At 44.2% G+C, this 19,229-nt stretch overlaps 1 protein-coding gene across 9 annotated transcripts in view; it reads left to right on the forward strand.

Moving 5' to 3' along the window:
- EXD3 (exonuclease 3'-5' domain containing 3) overlaps positions 1-19,229 on the forward strand; it is a 573,707-nt gene that overhangs the window by 84,810 nt on the left and 469,668 nt on the right. The gene's annotated exons all lie outside the window — the stretch shown is intronic.

A 19,229-nucleotide genomic window follows, 5' to 3' on the forward strand; every position in this document is an offset into this window, starting at 1 on the left:
TTGGCATCACAGGTGTCTTAATTGACCTGAGCAGCTGCCATTTGCTTATCCTGGTAACATGGATTTGTTTAGCCTATGGCTAATATATCTGTCTCCCACTACTTTACTACAGCCATCTGGCCTTGCCCTGTCACAGTTGGATATTAGGGAAAACATTTTCACTAGGAGCGTGGTGAAGCACTAGAATGCGTTACTTACAGAGGTGGTGAAATCTCCTTCCTGAGAGGTTTTCAGGGTCAGGCTTGGCAAAGCCCTGGCTGCGATGATTTAGTTGGGGATTAGTCCTACTTTGAGACGGGGGGTGGACTAGATGTCCTCCTGAGGTCCCTTCCAGCCCTGAGATTCTATGATTCTTGTGATCCCTCTTCATACAGCCCTGAGTGTCTAATAGTGGAATTCGGATTTTCCTGCCACATCTAAAAGACTGAGAAAGTATTGGGCTGTCATCTTCAGCTGCTGCTGTGGGTTGCTGTATCTTAGCTTTTGGGCTGTCATTCCCATCTACTGCTGTGGGGTACCAGGCCCTACTGTTCTGGTTATTGCTTCCAGCTTCTGTTGCAGGTTGTCATGCCTTGCTACCACCTTTACTTCCTTCCCCCAGCAGATGACTATGGAGTGATCAAAGGGACAACTACCTAAATGTGGAACAACCAGCAGACAGTGAGGATCCTCTTGGCCTATCATAACTTTCTTTTTACCCCGAACTTCCCACGGCCTCCATTCGATAAGGTTCCTCAGTGTCCACCAGTCAAAATTTATCCTGGTATCACTACTAAAGATAAATGTGCTTTTCCCCTGGTGATCAGGGGCTAGTTGTTTCTAAGTGTGAAAAATGTTTACCTGAAAGAGTGGCATCTTTATTATCCAGGCCCATTCACAAGCATCCAGGACTAGGCAGGCATAATCTCAGCCCCCTCTTTTGGGCATGAAAGCTACTGGGGGCATCAGGCCAACAAGAATAAATAAAAAACAACAACCGTGTCATCAGACATCCTAAGTGCCCCACCTACTTTCACAAGCAGTGCTAATGTATGTGGACAGCATTGCAAGAATGGTCTCTTTCAGCCTGTACATAAATAAATCACAAGCCTAAAGGCTTCTGGCTGAGGAAGAGGAGGAGTTAGGGTATGCAGACAGTCATCTTAGATCTCTTTTGAATTGAAGCAATTGAAACTGCCTCCTTTTCAGCAGAAACAAGACCTTACCCCATATTGCTCCTAATTAAAAACAAATAAATAAATAAGTCTACAGAGCAGTTTTTGCCATCGAGTATCTCTACGGGCTAATGAAGAAATCAAAATTCAAGATGGAGACCTTCATGCTGCCATCAACAAGTGGGACTGCCTGAGTTCAATAGATTTGAAAGATGCCTATCTCTATATCCCAATTTGAAGTCTCACAGATGCTTCCTAAGTTGTGCTCTGACAGTACAAGAGCTTGTGCTAAAAGTGTTTATGAAAGTGTTGGTAGTGTTAAAATCAGTTCTCAGAAGGGGTCTGTGTCTATCTCTTCCTGGGTCACCACCTTATCTAAGCCTCATTCAGAGTCGGTCACAGACTGTACCATGAACGGATTAGCATGCTGCAGAGCCACAGTTCTGTGAAACAGTCTGTTAACAGTCTCAGTGCATTCCCAGTCTCTTAGTGGAAACAGTCACTGTCCTCTCCAAAGTTCCTTATTTCAGGGAAGACAAGAGAAGCTGAGAAATCTTAACAAAATAGTCAGCCTCTCAAGGGGAATACCCATTCATATGCTACTGTCTCTTCTGGGATCAATGGTCTCCCGTATGGACATTCTTAGTGGGCCAGTGCTCACATTAGGCCACTACAGAGCTGCTTCTTATCTCTCCCTCAGCTATCCCTTATCCATCCCTCAACAAAGGTATCTCAACCCAGGAGAACTCTCGGGTCATTCACACAGAGTTAAGGACTCCAAGGGATCTGGTCCAAATGAGAGCAAGCAAAGCAAAAACTGGTGAGAGCTGAGGACAGCCCAGCATGATCTCAAGGCTCTACACTCATATCTGGACTTGCCTCATCCTGATCATGACACACAACATCTCAGTCATGTCATGCATAAGCAGACAAAGGGGAATAAGGTATACAGTCCTTCAAAGAGAAGCTCATCTCCTGATGACTTTGGCAAAGGAGAATCTGCAGACAGTTTGCAGCCTTCACATCCAAGGGACAATTGAATTATACAGCCAACTAGCTCAGCCGGTGAAAGTTACATCATCCAGAATTGGGAACTACACCTAGAGGTGTTTCATCTCCTGCTAAAATAATTCAGTCTCCCAGCAATAGATCTGTTTACATCCCACCTGAATTAAAAAGTTTCAGTGTTCTTCTTTTTCTGGTGGGATCACAGAGACAAGGCAATGGATGCTGTGTTGCGAAGGTGGCCAGAAAGGATTTCCTCTCCTTTCCTCACCAGAATGCTACAGAAGATCAGGAGAGAAGCAGCACTGATAATTCTGGTATCCCCATTCTGTCCAAGGAGGCGTTAGTTCTCTGACCTACTTTTATCTGAAAGAGATATTACATTAAAAGCGCCAATCATGAAGCAGAATCTAGATGGTGTGAGCCAAGGTGCGTGGTTGTTGAACGGAGCCTCTTAAGCCAATGAGGTTATTCAGAGAGATATTATGCACAATTTTAGCTCTAGAAATGAATCCACTAACTCAGCATAGGTTGAGTTTTAACCATTGGCACCAGGGCAAGGGTTTCACCCCCACATCTGCATCAGTAACAGAGATTCTCAAATTTCTTCAAGATGGATTCAGTCTGGGCCTGACAGAGATCCAGTTGCTGCTTTTTCTAGCATCCTTAGTGCATCAGACAAGTAGTGAATTTCATCTTATCCAGATGTCCAGCATTTTTCTTAGGAGAGCAGCATTTCTTCTGCATCCTGTGAACTGTATTTTAAAGAATCCTTATTGAGGTTGCAGGAACAAACCATCCCAATATGTAGAAAGAATAGTAAATATGGCAGGCGACCAGCTTGGCTTAACAGTGAAATCCTTGCAAAGGAAGACTGGGCAAATGATCAGAGAGGAGTATAAGAATATTCCTCAGGCATGCAGGAGTGAAATCAGGAAGGCCAAATCACACTTGGACTTGCAGCTAGCAAGGGATGTTAAGAGTAACAAGAAGGGTTTCTTCAGGTATGTTAGCAACAAGAAGAAAGTCAAGGAAAGTGTGGGCCCCTTACTGAATGAGGGAGGCCAACCTAATGACAGAGGATGTGGAAAAAGCTAATGTACTTAATGCTTTTTTTGCCTCTGTCTTCACGAACAAGGTCAGCTCCCAGACTGCTGCACTGGGCAGCACAGCATGGGGAAGAGGTTATCAGCTCTCGGTGGAGAAAGAAGTGGTTCAGGACTATTTAGAAAAGCTGGACGAGAACAAGTCCATGGGTCCGGTTGCGCTGCGTCTTAGGGTGCTAAAGGAGTTGGAAGGTGTGATTGCACAGCCATTGGCCATTACCTTTGAAAATTCATGGCAATCGGGGGAAGTCCCGGAGACTGGAAAAAGACTATTGTAGTGCCCATCTTTAAAAAAGGGAAGGAGGAGGATCCTGGGAACTACAGGCCAGTCAGCCTCACCTCAGTCCCTGGAAAAATTATGGAGCAGGTCCTCAAGGAATCAATTGTTAAGCACTTAGAGGAGAGGAAAGTGATCAGGAACAGTCAGCATGGATTCACCAAGGGCAAGGCATGCCTGACTAATCTAATTGCTTTTTATGACGAGATAACTGGCTCTGTGGATGAAGGGAAAGCAGTGGACATGTTGTTCCTTGACTTTAGCAAAGCTTTTGACACGATCTCCCACAGTATTCTTGCCAGTAAGTTAAAGAAGTATGGGCTGAATGAATGGACTATAAGGTGGATAGAAAGCTGGCTAAATTGTCGGGCTCAACGGGTAGTGATCAATGGCTCCATGTCTAGTTGGCAGCCGGTATCAAGTGGAGCGCCCCAAGGGTCGGTCCTTGGGCTGGTTTTGTTCAATATATTCCTTAATGATCTGGAGGATGGCGTGGATTGCACCCTCAGCAAGTTTGCAGATGACACTAAACTGGGAGGAGAGGTAGATACGCTGGAGGGTAGGGATGGGATACAGAGGGCCCTAGACAAATTAGAGGATTGGGCCAAAAGAAATCTGAGGAGGTTCAACAAGGACAAGTGCCGAGTCCTGCCCTTAGGACGGAAGAATCCCATGCACCGCTGTAGACGAGGGACTGAATGGCTAGGCGGCAGTTCTGCGGAAAAGGACCTAGGGGTGACAGTGGACGAGAAGCTGGATATGAGTCAACAGTGTGCCCTTGTTGCCAAGAAAGCTAACAGCATTTTGGGCTGTATAAGTAGGAGCATTGCAAGCAGATTGAGGGACATGATCATTCCCCTCTCTTTGACACTGGTGAGGCCTCATCTGGAGTACTGTGTCCAGTTTTGGGCCCCACACTACAAGAAGGATGTGGAAAAATTGGAAAGAGTCCAGCGGAGGGCAAGAAAAATGATTAGGGGACTGGAGCACATGACTTATGAGGAGAGGCTGAGGGAACTGGGATTGTTTAGTCTGCAGAAGAGAAGAATGAGGGGAGATTTGATAGCTGCTTTCAACTACCTGAAAGGGGGTTCCAAAGAGGATGGATCTAGATTGTTCTCAGTGGTGGCAGATGACAGAACGAGGAGTAATGGTCTCAAGTTGCAGTGGAGGAGGTTTAGGTTGGATATTAGGAAAAACTTTTTCCCTAGGAGGGTGGTGAAGCACTGGAATGGGTTACCTAGGCAGGTGGTGGAATCTCCTTCCTTGGAGGTTTTTAAGGTCAGGCTTGAGAAAGCCCTGGGTGGGATGATTTAATTGGGGATTGGTCCTGCTTTGAGCAGTGGGTTGGACTAGATGACCTCTTGAGGTCCTTTCCAACCCTGATAGTCTATGAATGTGCATCAGATTCTTTTATGGAATCTTACTTGCTTCTCGTCTGAACAACTCATAAAGGAGACTCTTTCTTTCTAACCATTACAGTGGCCTTTTTGATAGCAATCTTGTCTGTTCATAGGGTCTCTGAGTTGGGAGCTTTTATTCTGGATCATCCATACTGCACGTAACATAAGGCTAAGGTGGTATTCAGAACCAACCCTGTCTTCATACTAGAACTTAACTCCAGACTCCATAAGCACAGGAAATTGTTCTTCCATCCTTCTGCTCAGATCCATCACATTCCAAAGAGAAATCGTGGCATGTTTTGGATATCTGCAAAGCTCTCAAAGCATATATTCACCCCACAGCTCAGGTCAGAGACCAATATTTTGTTTGTGCTTTATTATCCAATGTCAAATGAAAAGAATACTTCAAAATCCTCAGGTTTTTTTCTGCAGAACTGCTGCTTAGCCAGTCGTTCCCCAGCCTGTAGTGATGTATGGGATTCTTTACATTCATTACCTCTATCTGCCCTAGCGTGTTAACTGGCAAACTGTGGGTTTTGATTTTCTTCTTCCTTTTTCTCCCTAAAGCAATAAAATAAAAATCAGGGAACGTAACTGTGACAGGTTGGACCCCCCCCTTCTGGGATGCCACCTGATGTACTGGGATTTCACTGAGCCCGCCTGCTCCACTCGTCTGGGCTCCCTCTCCCGGTTTTGCTGAATCAGACTCATGCACAGGTAGGGAGCACCAGTGGTAGAATCACACAGAGTCTGCAAACGGTTCTCTATGGGAAGGCTCAGTTAGGAAATTGCCCAGCACTCAAGTGCTCCCCTCTGGAAGGTACAGCCAAAATAATATTGCCTTGCACTGTAGAGGAATCTGTACAACGTAAGCTCATAAATTTGCCCCCTCCCTCAATGTGGAGGAAGATATGCACAACTTCTTGCCCCCCCCCTCACTCCCCGTTATAAATTGCACAGGCTGGGTTATGTTATAAACAAGAAATATGTTTATTTACTATAAAAGGTAAATTTAAGTGAAAAGGGATAGCGAACGGAACAAAGCAAATTACTAAGGAAATAAAGTAAAACACGCAAACTAAGCTTGATTCACTAAGGAAACAGGTTACAAAATGTAATTTCTCACCCTAAATGTTGACTTAGGCAGGGTGCAGAGTTTCTGTGGCTTAGAGTTCCAGTTATTTCTCTTTACAGACTAGACTTCTCTGTCTCAGTCTGGACTCAGCCCTTGTCTTTCCCTCAGATTAGTTCCTTTGTCTCTTCAGGTACTATTAGCAGTCTTTCTTCTTGGGTAGGACGGCAGTGAAGGGAGAGTCCTGGTTGCCTTACTCCCCAGCCTTAAATAAGTTTTAAAGAAGGCCGGAATCTTTTGTTTCCCAGTGTTGACCTCCCCCTTCTCTTAATGGAAAATGACTAGAAGTCCAAGATGGTGTTCAGTTTCAGGTGACAGGACCACATGACTTAGTAGCATCACAGCTATGTCCCAGGATGCCTCTCAGGAAGAAGAGAGATTAGTATCTTCAGAGTCTCATTGTTTCTTCCTAATGGCCCATCAAGGCTGATGGCCTGTTGTCTGGTGGGTGTTTCCCAAATACACACACAGTTGTAATTGTTACAGATTCAATATTCTTAACTTTAGATACAGAAATGATACATACATACAAATTGGATAATCACATTCAGTAAATTATAACCTTTCCAATGATTCCTTAAAAGATCCATCTTTGATAAAACATATCTGTTATGCCATATCCATATCATAAGCATATTTCCATAAAGAATATGGGGTATAATGTCACAGTAACTTCAAAAAACTAGTAACAGTGTAAAGGTGGAAAAATCGAGCACTCCAAAATCATAAAATTCCAGACATTGAGATTTCTGTTGCACAATGTTGTGCACAAAGTATATTCTTTGTATACCTTGTTTAATGGACACCTTAATGTGTGATATAAAATATTTAGAATGTACTATACTACTGAGAATTCTAGCAGAAACATTCACTTTTGGTATCTGCTCACTGCAGAGTTCTTGATTTTTCTCCTTCACAGTGGTCATTGCTGGATGTTTGTATTGAATCATGTTGTTGTTTGGTGTCCATGCTGTGTATTTTATGCTTAATAGTTCTCTACATCCTCAAAACTTAATACTAAAGGAAGAGATCACCTCCCGGATGTACACACATTTCTGAAAGAAAGGAAGGGAATAGTCTTTCTTTCTTTCTTTCTTTCTTTCTTTCTTTCTTTCTTTCTTTCTTTCTTTCTTTCTTTCTTTCTTTCTTTCTTTCTTTCTTTCTTTCTTTCTTTCTTTCTTTCTTTCTTTCTTTCTTTCTTTCTTTCTTTCTTTCTTTCTTTCACATAGGCAGTGGGTAAAAAAGGGAGAAGGGTAACACTAAGGAAGATATGAGCACTGGAAGAATCTGAAATTTAGGACTGGAAGGGACATTGAGAGCTCATCAGGTACAGCCCCCTGCACTGAGGCAGGACCAAGTAAACCTAGGCCATCTCTGACAGGTGTTTGTTCCACCTGTGTTTAAAAACCTTCAATGATAGGGATTCCACAGCCTCCTTTGAAAGCTTATTCCAGAACTTAACGATCTTTACAGTTAAAAAGTTTTTCCTAATATCTAATCTAAATCTCCCTGGCTGCAGGTTAAGCCCGTTACTTCTTGTCCTCCTTCAGTGGACCTGGAGAACAATTGAAAAGTCCAATGGGTTTTGTAATATGGGGTTTTTAATCTATGGACTGAAACATCGAGGGCAAGGAGGACTATCTGTGATTAGTGTCAGTGTATAGGAACGGTTGGGCAGATATTTGAAGAGAACAACTTCGAGCAGTGAAGTTGTTCAGAAAAGAAAGAAAGGTGTGGGAGGGCTAGAGGGAGATGGGCCTTTCCATCCTAAAACTTCCTCTACTCACTGTAGTAGTTGTTTGTCAAATGGATTTTCTACTCTGAGCAATGTCTGTGATATTTAGCCAGCAGAGGGTGCTGGAGACCAGCATACAGACACTGCCCCTCTGCCCCTTTCCCGAACAAAGAGAGACCTGTAATTCAGCTCTGTAGCTTGTGGTTCAGAGCTAGCATCCTTTCTCTGTGTTAACACAGGGTAAGAAATGGCCACGCTGGACGCTGAGAAACCATCCTTTGACTTAGAAATCCTTCCCTGTCTCTCATCTGGTTCCCTTCCCTCAGTTTTACCTTCTTTTCCTGAACAAACATGCCAAGGGACCAAGTCTGATTAACTTGAAAAAAACAGAAAGATGAGCAAACGGAGCATGGTCATTGGAGTTTTCAGGGTCTATCTGCTTGTGCTGCTGGCAAAGTGCTTTACAAGTTCTCTAAAGAAAGGGAAACCTAGAAGGCTGTGACCTGCAGCTGAATCACCTTTGCCTTTGTGGATGGAAAAACTCATTAGTTCAGCTGGGGGTATGTATCCCCCTGCCCTGCTGAAGCAGAAGCCTCTCTGTGTGTACTGGGCTCCCAAGATAGGGGAGGCATTTTCTGTACAGGGACTACTTACATTTTGAGGTGATGGTAGGTGAAGATCCTTCCAAAATAGCTCAAATTAAACCTACATCTGATTATGTAGAAGAGGCAGCTATTCCTCAGCCAACGGCAACTTCCCTTTCCCTGGGTGCAAATGAGCCCCTTCTTAATCAGCTCTTAAAAATGAGTTCCAGGACATGAGCAAGAAAACTGTCTGACAGGGAGATCTAATGGTTGGTTTGTGAAAAGACTTGAAAGGCAGAGATGATGTCTGCCTCTCCCTCAATAGCTCCGTCAATATTTGGCTGTTCAAGACTAAGAAGGGGAAAGGGTCCAAAACTAATTTTGTCAAAAGATTTCAGATAGAAGATGCACTGACTTACACATGCATTCAGAGTCAGAATTTACCTCAGAACATAGCTTTTATGAGGAAAAGATTGCTGAAAGTTTGTATCCTTCCAGCAATGATGACTCTTCCAGAAGTCATCATTTTAGAGCATTTTCCCAGGTGGGAAAAGATTTATCTTTTGAGAGAAAGGTTTGTCTCGTCTCAAAAACCTCTGTTGTATCATCTTTGTCAACCCTCTGAATAAACCTTCCACATTTAATTTCTGGAAAAATCAGTTAAGTCATATGCCATTAAATTTGCTTCAATTTGATAGTACCCGGGATCTGTTTATTCTAAACGGGAGGGAAAAGAGTGGGTACCTTTAACCTCACTGCCTCTCTAAAGCTGAGTAACTCAATTGCTCTGGAGTGGGTCATACAGCAAGTGGCTGCTGTCTTGTGATCTGCAACGTTAATTACAGATTCTGAATGTATGAATGGTCAGACGTGAACCTCTGCTAGACTGTTAGGCATTGGCATATGTAACTGAAAAAGTCATTTCTGAAGATTTATTATTGTTTGTTTATTATTGGTATTCTGTTGATACCCACAATGTGGCATTATCCACACAGGCATGAAGACATTGTCCCAAAGAGCTTGCACGAAGGTCTCAGATTTTATTTATTAGCTTGATTTCACAATAATTTGTGTATTCTTATTGCATGTTCCTTGGAGAGTGCATGGAGATGGTATAACTCCACTGACTTCAACCACACTTGGTCTGTTCAGTGCAGGCAAGACACAAAGAGTTCCACTGAATCCTATTGTAATTAACTGGAAATTTACATTTCAAAACAATCCAAAACATAATTACTTAAACAAAAGCTGTATGTATAAAACAGAGACAGAGAGTGATGGATATGTTTATTAGATTGATTTGTAATAAACTAAATGATATGTTTAATTGATAATGAAGAAGTCCTTCTCCATTTAATTTGAAAGTTCTGGCATTACACGCTCTCACTAATAGATCAAATGTTTCGGATTCTGCTTCGCTGTTGTGTTCTGGAATGCTCCGCAAGCTGGGTCCAGATGGGTCAGAGGTGAGCATCTCAGCCAATCCACTATGGGGTTATGAAGTTTTATGTGCAGACAAGTAACATTCCAGACCATTGATAAAGAAGTGAAACTGCCTGGGGCTGCTTCTGCACAGAATTCAGACTGTGTTGCTTTCAGACTTCTTTTTTTTCCTGATGTTGATAGTTGCCCTTCTCCCTTGCTTTCAACAAATTAAATATAGGGTTTCTGTGTAGTTTGAAGATTTATGTGTTGAGGGAGTTGGCTAAGTGAGAACAGTTTGAACTTGACTTTTGCCTTTCATACCCTTTTTACAATGAAAGGTATTATTGACAAACTCCCATGTATTTCTGATGAATAAAACTGACCTAAGAAAATGTCTAGAGATAGGCTTAATATACAGGTAACTATACTGACTTACCAAAGAAATGTGATGACATTTGGATAACTACAACAATGCAGAACTATGACATAGGGCATAAATCCCAAAACTGTTGACATCAATGGAAAGACTCCCATTGACTTCAGTGGGCTTTGGATCAGATCCATAATGCCTTTGCCAGGACCCTGAAAGATGTGCATGTGTATTGCTTTAACTAAAATGGACCTCCATCCAGTGCTTTCTGGGATGCGTTGGGTAGTGCTGGGTGCCTCTCTGGCTCCATATCCTTCCATGTTAGGTGGTGATGGAGCAGTTAAAGGAAAACTGAAATGATTATTGACAATTAAATGTTTAATTCAACATTGGTACTTGAGTTTGTGTAGATGACAATATTACCAAGCTGAAGCATTCAAAGATGATGATTCAGTCCCCAGAAAATCAAGAGATTGACTTAAAAATCATGACGTTTTAAAAAAATATTAAAGGTTGGCGACTTTTTATTTTAGGTTACATTCAATTAACCTTTTCAAGCATTTCTTCACAATCATGGGGACTGGAAACTTACTTTTGTTTAAAAAAAAAAAGGAGTGAGACTGAGTCATAGAATCATAGAATATCGGGGTTGGAAAGGACCTCAGGATGTCATCCAGTCCAACCCCCTGCTCAAAGCAGGACCAATCCCCAACTGAATCATCCCAGCCAGGGCTTTGCAAGCCTGACCTTAAAAACTTCTAAGGAAGGAGAATCCACCACCTCCCTAGGTAACGCATTCCAGTGTTTCACCACCCTCCTAGTGAAAAAGTTTTTCCTAATATCCAACGTAAACCTCCCCCACTGCAATTTAAGACCTCCTCATTCTGTCATCTGCTACCACTGAGAACAGTCTAGATTCATCCTCTTTGGAACCTCCTTTCAGGTAGTTGAAAGCAGCTATCAAATCCCCCCTCATTCTTCTCTTCCGCACACTAAACAGTCCCAGTTCCCTCAGCCTCTCCTCAGAAGTCATGTGTTCCAGTCCCCTAATCATTTTTGTTGCCCTCCGCTGGACTCTTTCCAATTTTTCCATATCCTTCTTGTAGTGTGGGGCCCAGAACTGGACACAATACTCCAGATGAGGCCTCACCAATGTCGAATAGAGGGGAACGATCACGTCCCTCGATCTGCTGGCAGTGCCCCTACTTATAGAGCCCAAAATGCCATTGGCCTTCTTGGCAACAAGGGCACACTGTTGACTCGTATCCAGCTTCTCGTCCACTATAACCCCTAGGTCCTTTTCTGCAGAACTGCCACCTAGCCATTCGGTCCCTAGTCTGTAGCGGTGCATTGGATTCTTCCGTCCTAAGTGCAGGACTCTGCCCTTGTCCTTGTTGAACCTCCTCAGATTTCTTTTCGCCCAATCCTCTAATTTGTCTAGGGCCCTCTGTATCCCATCCCTACCCTCCAGCATATCTACCTCTCCTCCCAGTTTAGTGTCATCTGCAAACTTGCTGAGGGTGCAATCCACACCATCCTCCAGGTCATTTATGAAGATATTGAACAAAACTGGCCCCAGGACCGACCCTTGGGGCACTCCACTTGATACCGGCTGCCAACTAGACATGAAGCCATTGGTCACTACCCGTTGAGCCTGACAATCTAGCCAGCTTTCTATCCACTTTATAGTCCATTCATCCAGTCCATACTTCTTTAACTTACTGGCAAGAATATTGTGGGAGACCATGTCAAAAGCTTTGCTAAAGTCAAGGAACAACACGTCCACTGCTTTCCCCTCATCCACAGAGCCAGTAATCTCATCATAGAAGGCAATTAGATTAGTCAGGCATGACTTGCCCTTGGTGAATCCATGCTGACTGTTCCTGATCACCTTCCTCTCCTCTAAGTGCTTAAGAATTGATTCCTTGAGGACCTGCTCCATGATTTTTCCAGGGACTCAGCCTGACCTGACTGGCCTGTAGTTCCCAGGATCCTCCTCCTTCCCTTTTTTTTACAGGCGCCGCCCCCGCAGCTTCCATTGGCTGCGGTTCCTGGCCAATGGGAGCTGCGGTGCCAGCGCTTGTGGTGGGAGCAGCACACGGAGCCCTGCTGGCCGCCCCTCCCCCTGGGAGCTGCAGGGACATGCCGGTTGGAGCCAGGTAGGGAGCCTGCCAGCCCCACCAACCCTCCCCTCCCCTCCCCCCAGCACCAGCAGGGGTCCTGCTGCCCTGCCCACCCATCGGGGTCCCGTGGTGCATGCCACTGCCTGTACACCCCACCCCCAGCACCAGCAGGGATCACGGGCCACCAGCTGCCTCCCACGCAGGACTAGCAGGGGTCCTGGCCCCCGTTCCCCTCCGCACCCACGGCGCCTCTGGACTACTTCCACTCCCTCCCGCCCCCCCATCCCCTGGAGCACCTGCGGCCCCCAAGTTTTAGATAGGAATATATAGTAAAAATCATGGACAGGTCACGGGCCGTGAATTTTTGTTTACTGCCCGTGACATGTCCATGACTTTTACTAAAAATGCCCTTGACTAAAACGTAGCTTTAGTCATGATCTCGGGTACTGCTAAGGCCTGGTCTATACTACAGAGTTAAGTTGACATAAGGCGGCTTAAGTCAACCTAACTCTATAAGTGTCTGTGCTACAATTAGGCTCCCACAGATGTAAGTCAGCCACTACAGCAACTTAATAACTCCACCTCCGAGAGAAGTGTAGCACTTAAGTCAATGTAGTTAGGGTGGCCCAGTGTCAGTATAGACAGTGTTACATCCATCAGTGGAGCCCTGTTCCCCTGTGCTGACAGCCTGAACTGTCAGCCCCAGGTGAGGCTCACAGCCAGAGCACTCCCTTCCTCCCCCTTCCCTGCCCTGCGGCTGTCAGGAGGTGAACTAGGCATTCGTTCAGCTGACTTCAAATCATTTTCATTCTGGAAACTGATTGGTTAAATTACTATGAAACTCATTATGGCATTTTGGTTTTTAAAAAGCCCAGAACAAAACCTGTCATTGGAGTGGTGTCACAGCCATGAGCTATAGCTCTCACAGCACCAACAGAACGGCACGGTGACAGTTTCTTGGGAGCTGCCAGTGAGATACTTGTTGGAGGGGGAAATCATTGGTTAAACTCCGCAGTGAAGAAGCTGTTTGTGGAACTCTCTTCCTCTAACTTTCCCATATAGCAAAAAGAAAAAGAGGACTTTTGGCACCTTGGAGACTAACCAATTTATTTGAGCATAAGCTTTCGTGAGCTCATTTTCCACTGAATGCATCCGATGAAGTGAGCTGTAGCTCACGAAAGCTCATGCTCAAATAAATTGGTTAGTCTCTAAGGTTCCACAAGTCCTCCTTTTCTTTTTGCGAATACAGACTAACGCGGCTGCTACTCTGAAACCTGTCAGTTTCACATATAGGTTTATTTTTGAAGACACTCTGTACATGATGACAATGGCCTGTTTCTAATGTGTCATTATTAACCATTGCAAAATTAGTGAAGTCTGATGGAGCTGAGCTCTATGTAAGATCCAAGTCAGAGACATTTTCCTCCTCCAGACATACGAGGCTCAGACGTTGATGAGACTAACTCATGGTGCACAATCAGACTCAAGCCTGAAAGTAAAAAGAGTAGACGAGTAGGGAGAAATGAGAAAATACCTCTCTGCATGGAGAATAATTGAACTAAATTTAACATCCACTCCAAAATTACTCTAATACGATGTAAAAGAGAGAAGTTTTTTTTGTTTTTTTTGTTTTTTTTAAAAAAACCTAAGGCTTGAAAGAAACCACAAACAGAAGGGAAATTGTGATTTTTTACCATTCAACAAAAATAGAAGCAGCGTCTGGAGGTTCTTTTTTCTGCCAAGAAACATTAATGAATTATGGGACCTGTCCATTTAATGCCAATGACTTGAAAAACTGCAAACGTCTGCAGAGGGAAACTAAAAACAGGTATTGTACAAAAAGCAGGGTTCCCCATGCTGTCACAGTTGGAAAAAGGGAAGGGGGGCGGGAAATGCCATTAATAGTATAGCTTCTTTGCACCGTGGCTAAACATTTCAAACATCACATTACGTCTGGACACCTAGTCTCATTGTGTGCAGCCCAAATGTGAAGAGTTTGTATGTTAAATAATTTCTTAGATTATTGTTTTACTAGACTAGATTCTCAGGGCTCTATACAATAAAAATAGTCCAAGCAGAATATGTAGAATGACAAATTCCATCCTAATTTACATAGTTTTGAGGCAGTAGCCAAAATGGAGATATGACTTGCCTGTTTTTTCTGAAGGTATCCAAGAAAAAGGTACTTTCCACAAGTCGTCACATCCACTAGATATTAAGATAATACCTGACTCACAAAATAATGGGATTTGATTAGTGCTCTGCATGGCTATATAGATGCCTGACTTAATTCCCAATCTGTTTCTTCACACACTGGCAATGCAGCAGCAGGAATGTGATCAACACCTGAGTGAAAATGAGAGACATTTATTTCTCGGTATCAGGCTACGGGGCTATAGAGCAGCATCAGTATGAGTTTCCCTGGTAGGTGACTCATGGAAGGGACTCACAGGGGAGGACATGTGACCTCCCCACATGACTCCACCCCGCCCCCAGCCTGGGGCCCCCATGCTCTTCTCCTCCCCATCCCACATTACCTGGGATGGGGAGGGGAAGGGAAGGGGGATTCTGTCCTCCTGTTCTGCCGGCTCCCCCTGGCATGTTTGACTGCACTTCCTGGCAGCCAGGCCGTGGAGCTACTCCCAGATGCTGTCCAGTGCAGCACAGCGGCTGCCTGGGAGAATGCCTGCTGCCCTGGTTTCCACCTGGGTTTGGCTTCCAGGACAGGAGCTGAGTGAGTCGGAGCCCCCCTGCCGTCCTCGGCATGCTCAGAGTCAGCTCCCGTCCCCAGAATTTGAGCCTGGGTGGGGGACAGCCTGCTGCTGCCGCAGCCAGGCACACTCTCCCGGTCAGCCACTGCGCTGCACGAGGCAGTGTACCAGGCAGAATGGCTGGAAGAGGAGAGGCTCTGGCCTTGCCTCTTCCCTTCTGGCTCTGACACCACTCCTTCTTCTCCCCACCTGGGCCAGCTGCTGGGGGCACCTGGCCCTGCTGGAGGGTCACTTGATGCTTTGTGCCCCTCTCACAAGTCATCACAGTGGGGTATTCTCAGGGTTCTGACTAACAAATAGAGAGGTATTGTGGGAAGCAAGAGCTGAAAGTGTCATTTTAAAAAGTATTCTATAGATCTCTGAACGTGACTGCTGATGTATGCTGTGGTCTTTCCTAAAATGGCTGCTCACTAAAAGAATATTGCCAATAGGTAAGAACTGTTAGAGTTGGTCTTCTGGAATTACTCATCTAAATTCAAGAGGGAATTTGAAAGAAATCTTGTCAGAGTTCTGAAAATTTGCCCAAATGCTGAATGTTTGTGCCAGTGACTGTGGTCTGGAACTCATGAGTGAGCAACCTGAAAAGATGTTATTTTACAAGTGGGGAAGCTCTTCTCCTTTGCCGCTGCCTACTAAATATGACCATATTCCTGGGAGGGTCCTGTGCCGTTTCAGTGGGTGTGTTTGCTTGGACTGGTCAATAATGTACTTACGTTACTATTTTCTAGAGAGGATTAAGGGAATACTCTATTTTATAGGTTTAATAATCTTCCTCCTATCCTTGCATTCTTTTGCTGCCAACATATTTGGGGGTCACAGAATCACAGTAGGGAGGAAAAAGTCACATCTTAGTGTGATATATTTATGCAGACCCATTAAAATAATGGAAACATAAGACTGGAAGGAATCTTGATAGATCTAGTGCAGTCTGCTACACTGTGGCAGGACTAAGTATTATCTGTACCTGAGAGGTGTTTAACCTTATCTTAAAAACCACCAATGATGGAGATTCCAGAACCTCTCTAGGTTGTTTGTTCCAGTGCTTACCCTGACAGGAAATTTTTTTCTGATGTCTAACCTATATCTCACTTGCTGCAATTTAAGCCCATTACTTATTGTTCTGTACTCAGTGGCTAACGAGAACTATTTATCACTTTCCTTTTTATAGCACCCTTTTATGTTCTTGAAGACTATTATCATTTCATTATCATGGTCGTTCTCCCTCACTCATCTCCATCATCTTCTCTTCTCCAGACTAAACAATCCCAATTTTTCAGTCTTTACTTGTAGGTCACGTTTTCTAGACCTTTAGAGCCTCTGAACAACATACTAACCCACAGAGACCTTCCTACCAAGACTACAAAAAGAAAGATTCTGGATGGACTCCTTCTGAAGGTCGAAACAACAGACTGGCCTTCTACATAGAGTGCTTCTGCTGACGTGCACAGGCTGAAATTGTGGAAAAGCAGCATCACTTGCCCCATAACCTCAGCCGTGCAGTACACAATGCCATCGACAGCCTCAGAAACAACTCTGACATCATAATCAAAAAGGCTGACAAAGGAGGTGCTGTTGTCATCATGAATAGGTCGGAATATGAACAAGAGGCTCTAGGCAGCTCTCCAACACCACTTTCTACAAGCCATTACCCTCTGATCGCACTGAGGGTTACCAAAAGAAACTACAGCATTTGCTCAAGAAACTCCCTGAAAAAGCACAAGAACAAATCCGCACAGACACACCCCTGGAATCCCAATCAGGGGTATTCTATCTGCTACCCAAGATCCATAAACCTGGAAATCGTGGACGCCCCATCATCTCAAGCATTGGCACCCTGACAGCAGGATTGTCCGGCTATGTGGACTCTCTCCTCAGGCCCTACGCTACCAGTGCTACCAGCTATCTTCGAGACACGACTGACTTCCTGAGGAAACTACAATCCATTGGTGATCTTCCTGAAAACACCATCCTGGCCATGATGGATGTAGAAGCCCTCTACACCAACATCCCAGACAAAGATGGAGTACAAGCCCTGAGGAACAGTATCCCCGATAATGTCACGGCAAACCTGGTGGCTGAACTTTGTGACTTTGTCCTCACCCATAACTACTTCACATTTGGGGATAATGTATACCTTCAATGTATTCCTACCTACATGCCTCCAGCTTTCACCCTGACCACACCACACGATCCATTGTCTACAGCCAAGCTCTACGATACGACCGCATTTGCTCCAACCCCTCAGACAGAGACAAACACCTACAAGATCTCTATCAAGCGTTCTTACAACTACAATACCCACCTGCTGAAGTGAAGAAAAAGATTGACAGAGACAGAAGAGTACCCAGAAGTCACCTACTACAGGACAGGCCCAACAAAGAAAATAACAGAACGCCACTAGCCATCACCTTCAGCCCCCAACTAAAACTTCTCCAACGCCATCAAGGACCTATAACCTATCCTGAAGGACGACCCATCACTCTCGCAGATCTTGGGAGACAGGCCAGTCCTTGCTTCCAGACAGTCCCCCAACCTGAAGCAAATACTCACCAGCAACCACACACCACACAACAGAACCACTAACCCAGGAACCTATCCTTGCAACAAAGCCCGTTGCCAACTGTGTCCACATATCTATTCAGGGGACACCATCATAGGGCCTAATCACATCAGCCACACTATCAGAGGCTCTTTCACCTGCACATCTACCAATGTGATATCTGCCATCATGTGCCAGCAATGCCCCTCTGCCATTTACATTGGCCAAACTGGACAGTCTCTTCGTAAAAGAATAAATGGACACAAATCAGACGTGAAGAATTATAACATTCAAAAACCAGTCGGAGAACACTTCAGTCTCTTTGGTCACTCGATTACAGACCTAAAAGTCGCAATTCTCCAAGAAAAAGACTTCAAAAACAGACTCCAACGAGAGACTGCTGAATTGGAATTAATTTGCAAACTGGATACAATTAACTTAAGCTTGAATAGAGACTGGGAGTGGATGAGTCATTACACAAAGTAAAACTATTTCTTCATATTTATCTGCCCCCCCCCCCCACTGCTGTTCCTCACAGGTTCTTGTCAACTGCTGGAAATGGCCCACCTTGATTATCACTACAAAAGGTTTTTTCCCCTCCACTCTCCTGCTGGTAGTAGCTCACCTTACCTGATCACTCTCATTACAGTGTGTATGGTAACACTCATTGTTTCATGTTCGTTGTGTATATAAATCTCCCCACTGTATTTTCCACTGAATGCATCCGATGAAGTGAGCTGTAGCTCACGAAAGCTTATGCTCAGATAAATGTGTTAGTCTCTAAGGTGCCACAAGTCCTCCTTTTCTTTTTGCGGATACAGACTAACACAGCTGCTACTCTGAAACCTATAATTTTATTGTCAGTTTCTGGTGACACTGTGAGTGACACCCTCAGAGTGATGTTTATATCTCACTAGACCCCTGGGGAAGTCATCTTCTGTGGTTGCATGTTGTCCTCTGAAGTGCTCATGAGACTACCATTCACTTCACATGGATCGTATTTATAACACTCAAAAAGTACACATACCTGAAGTAAGCCTTTAACAGGTTATCCAATAACTTAAATCCCTTCTCTTTCCTAGTATAGTTGTAGGCTTCTGTGCATTGCTGTTCACAAGAACACTAAATCTGGGTATTCTTGAGGGGAATTTCATTCCTGACAAACAATCTTCTAATGTGAGTGAGCAGGAAGGATGTAGTTAAGGCAGTGGACTGGGACTCAGGAGACCTGGGTTCTATTCCCAGCCACAGCCAAGATGTAATGAATGGATGGATGAGCAAACAAGGAGGTGGGGCAGTGTAACAATGATGCAAATATGATTGTTGTATCAACAGTTCGCAAAACTATAAAGTTATGTAGGTTTTGTTTAGTTAATGGGGACAAATAAACAGATAACATTCAAGATGTGGCTTTGACTTACACTGGAGTCTGTGAAATATGAACCTAAAAGTTAATGTTACATTGATGTAGAAATCAAGCTGCATTGTTGAATATGTGGGAATAATTGAGATGATGTGCTCATCTGATTTTGTGCTGTCTTCCACCGTGGGTTTAGATTAATAATTCCTCATGCAGCATGTGTCTACACAGCTGCTGGAAGGTAT

Source organism: Lepidochelys kempii, chromosome 16 (assembly GCF_965140285.1).
Source record: "Lepidochelys kempii isolate rLepKem1 chromosome 16, rLepKem1.hap1, whole genome shotgun sequence".
NCBI lineage: Eukaryota > Metazoa > Chordata > Testudines > Cheloniidae > Lepidochelys > Lepidochelys kempii.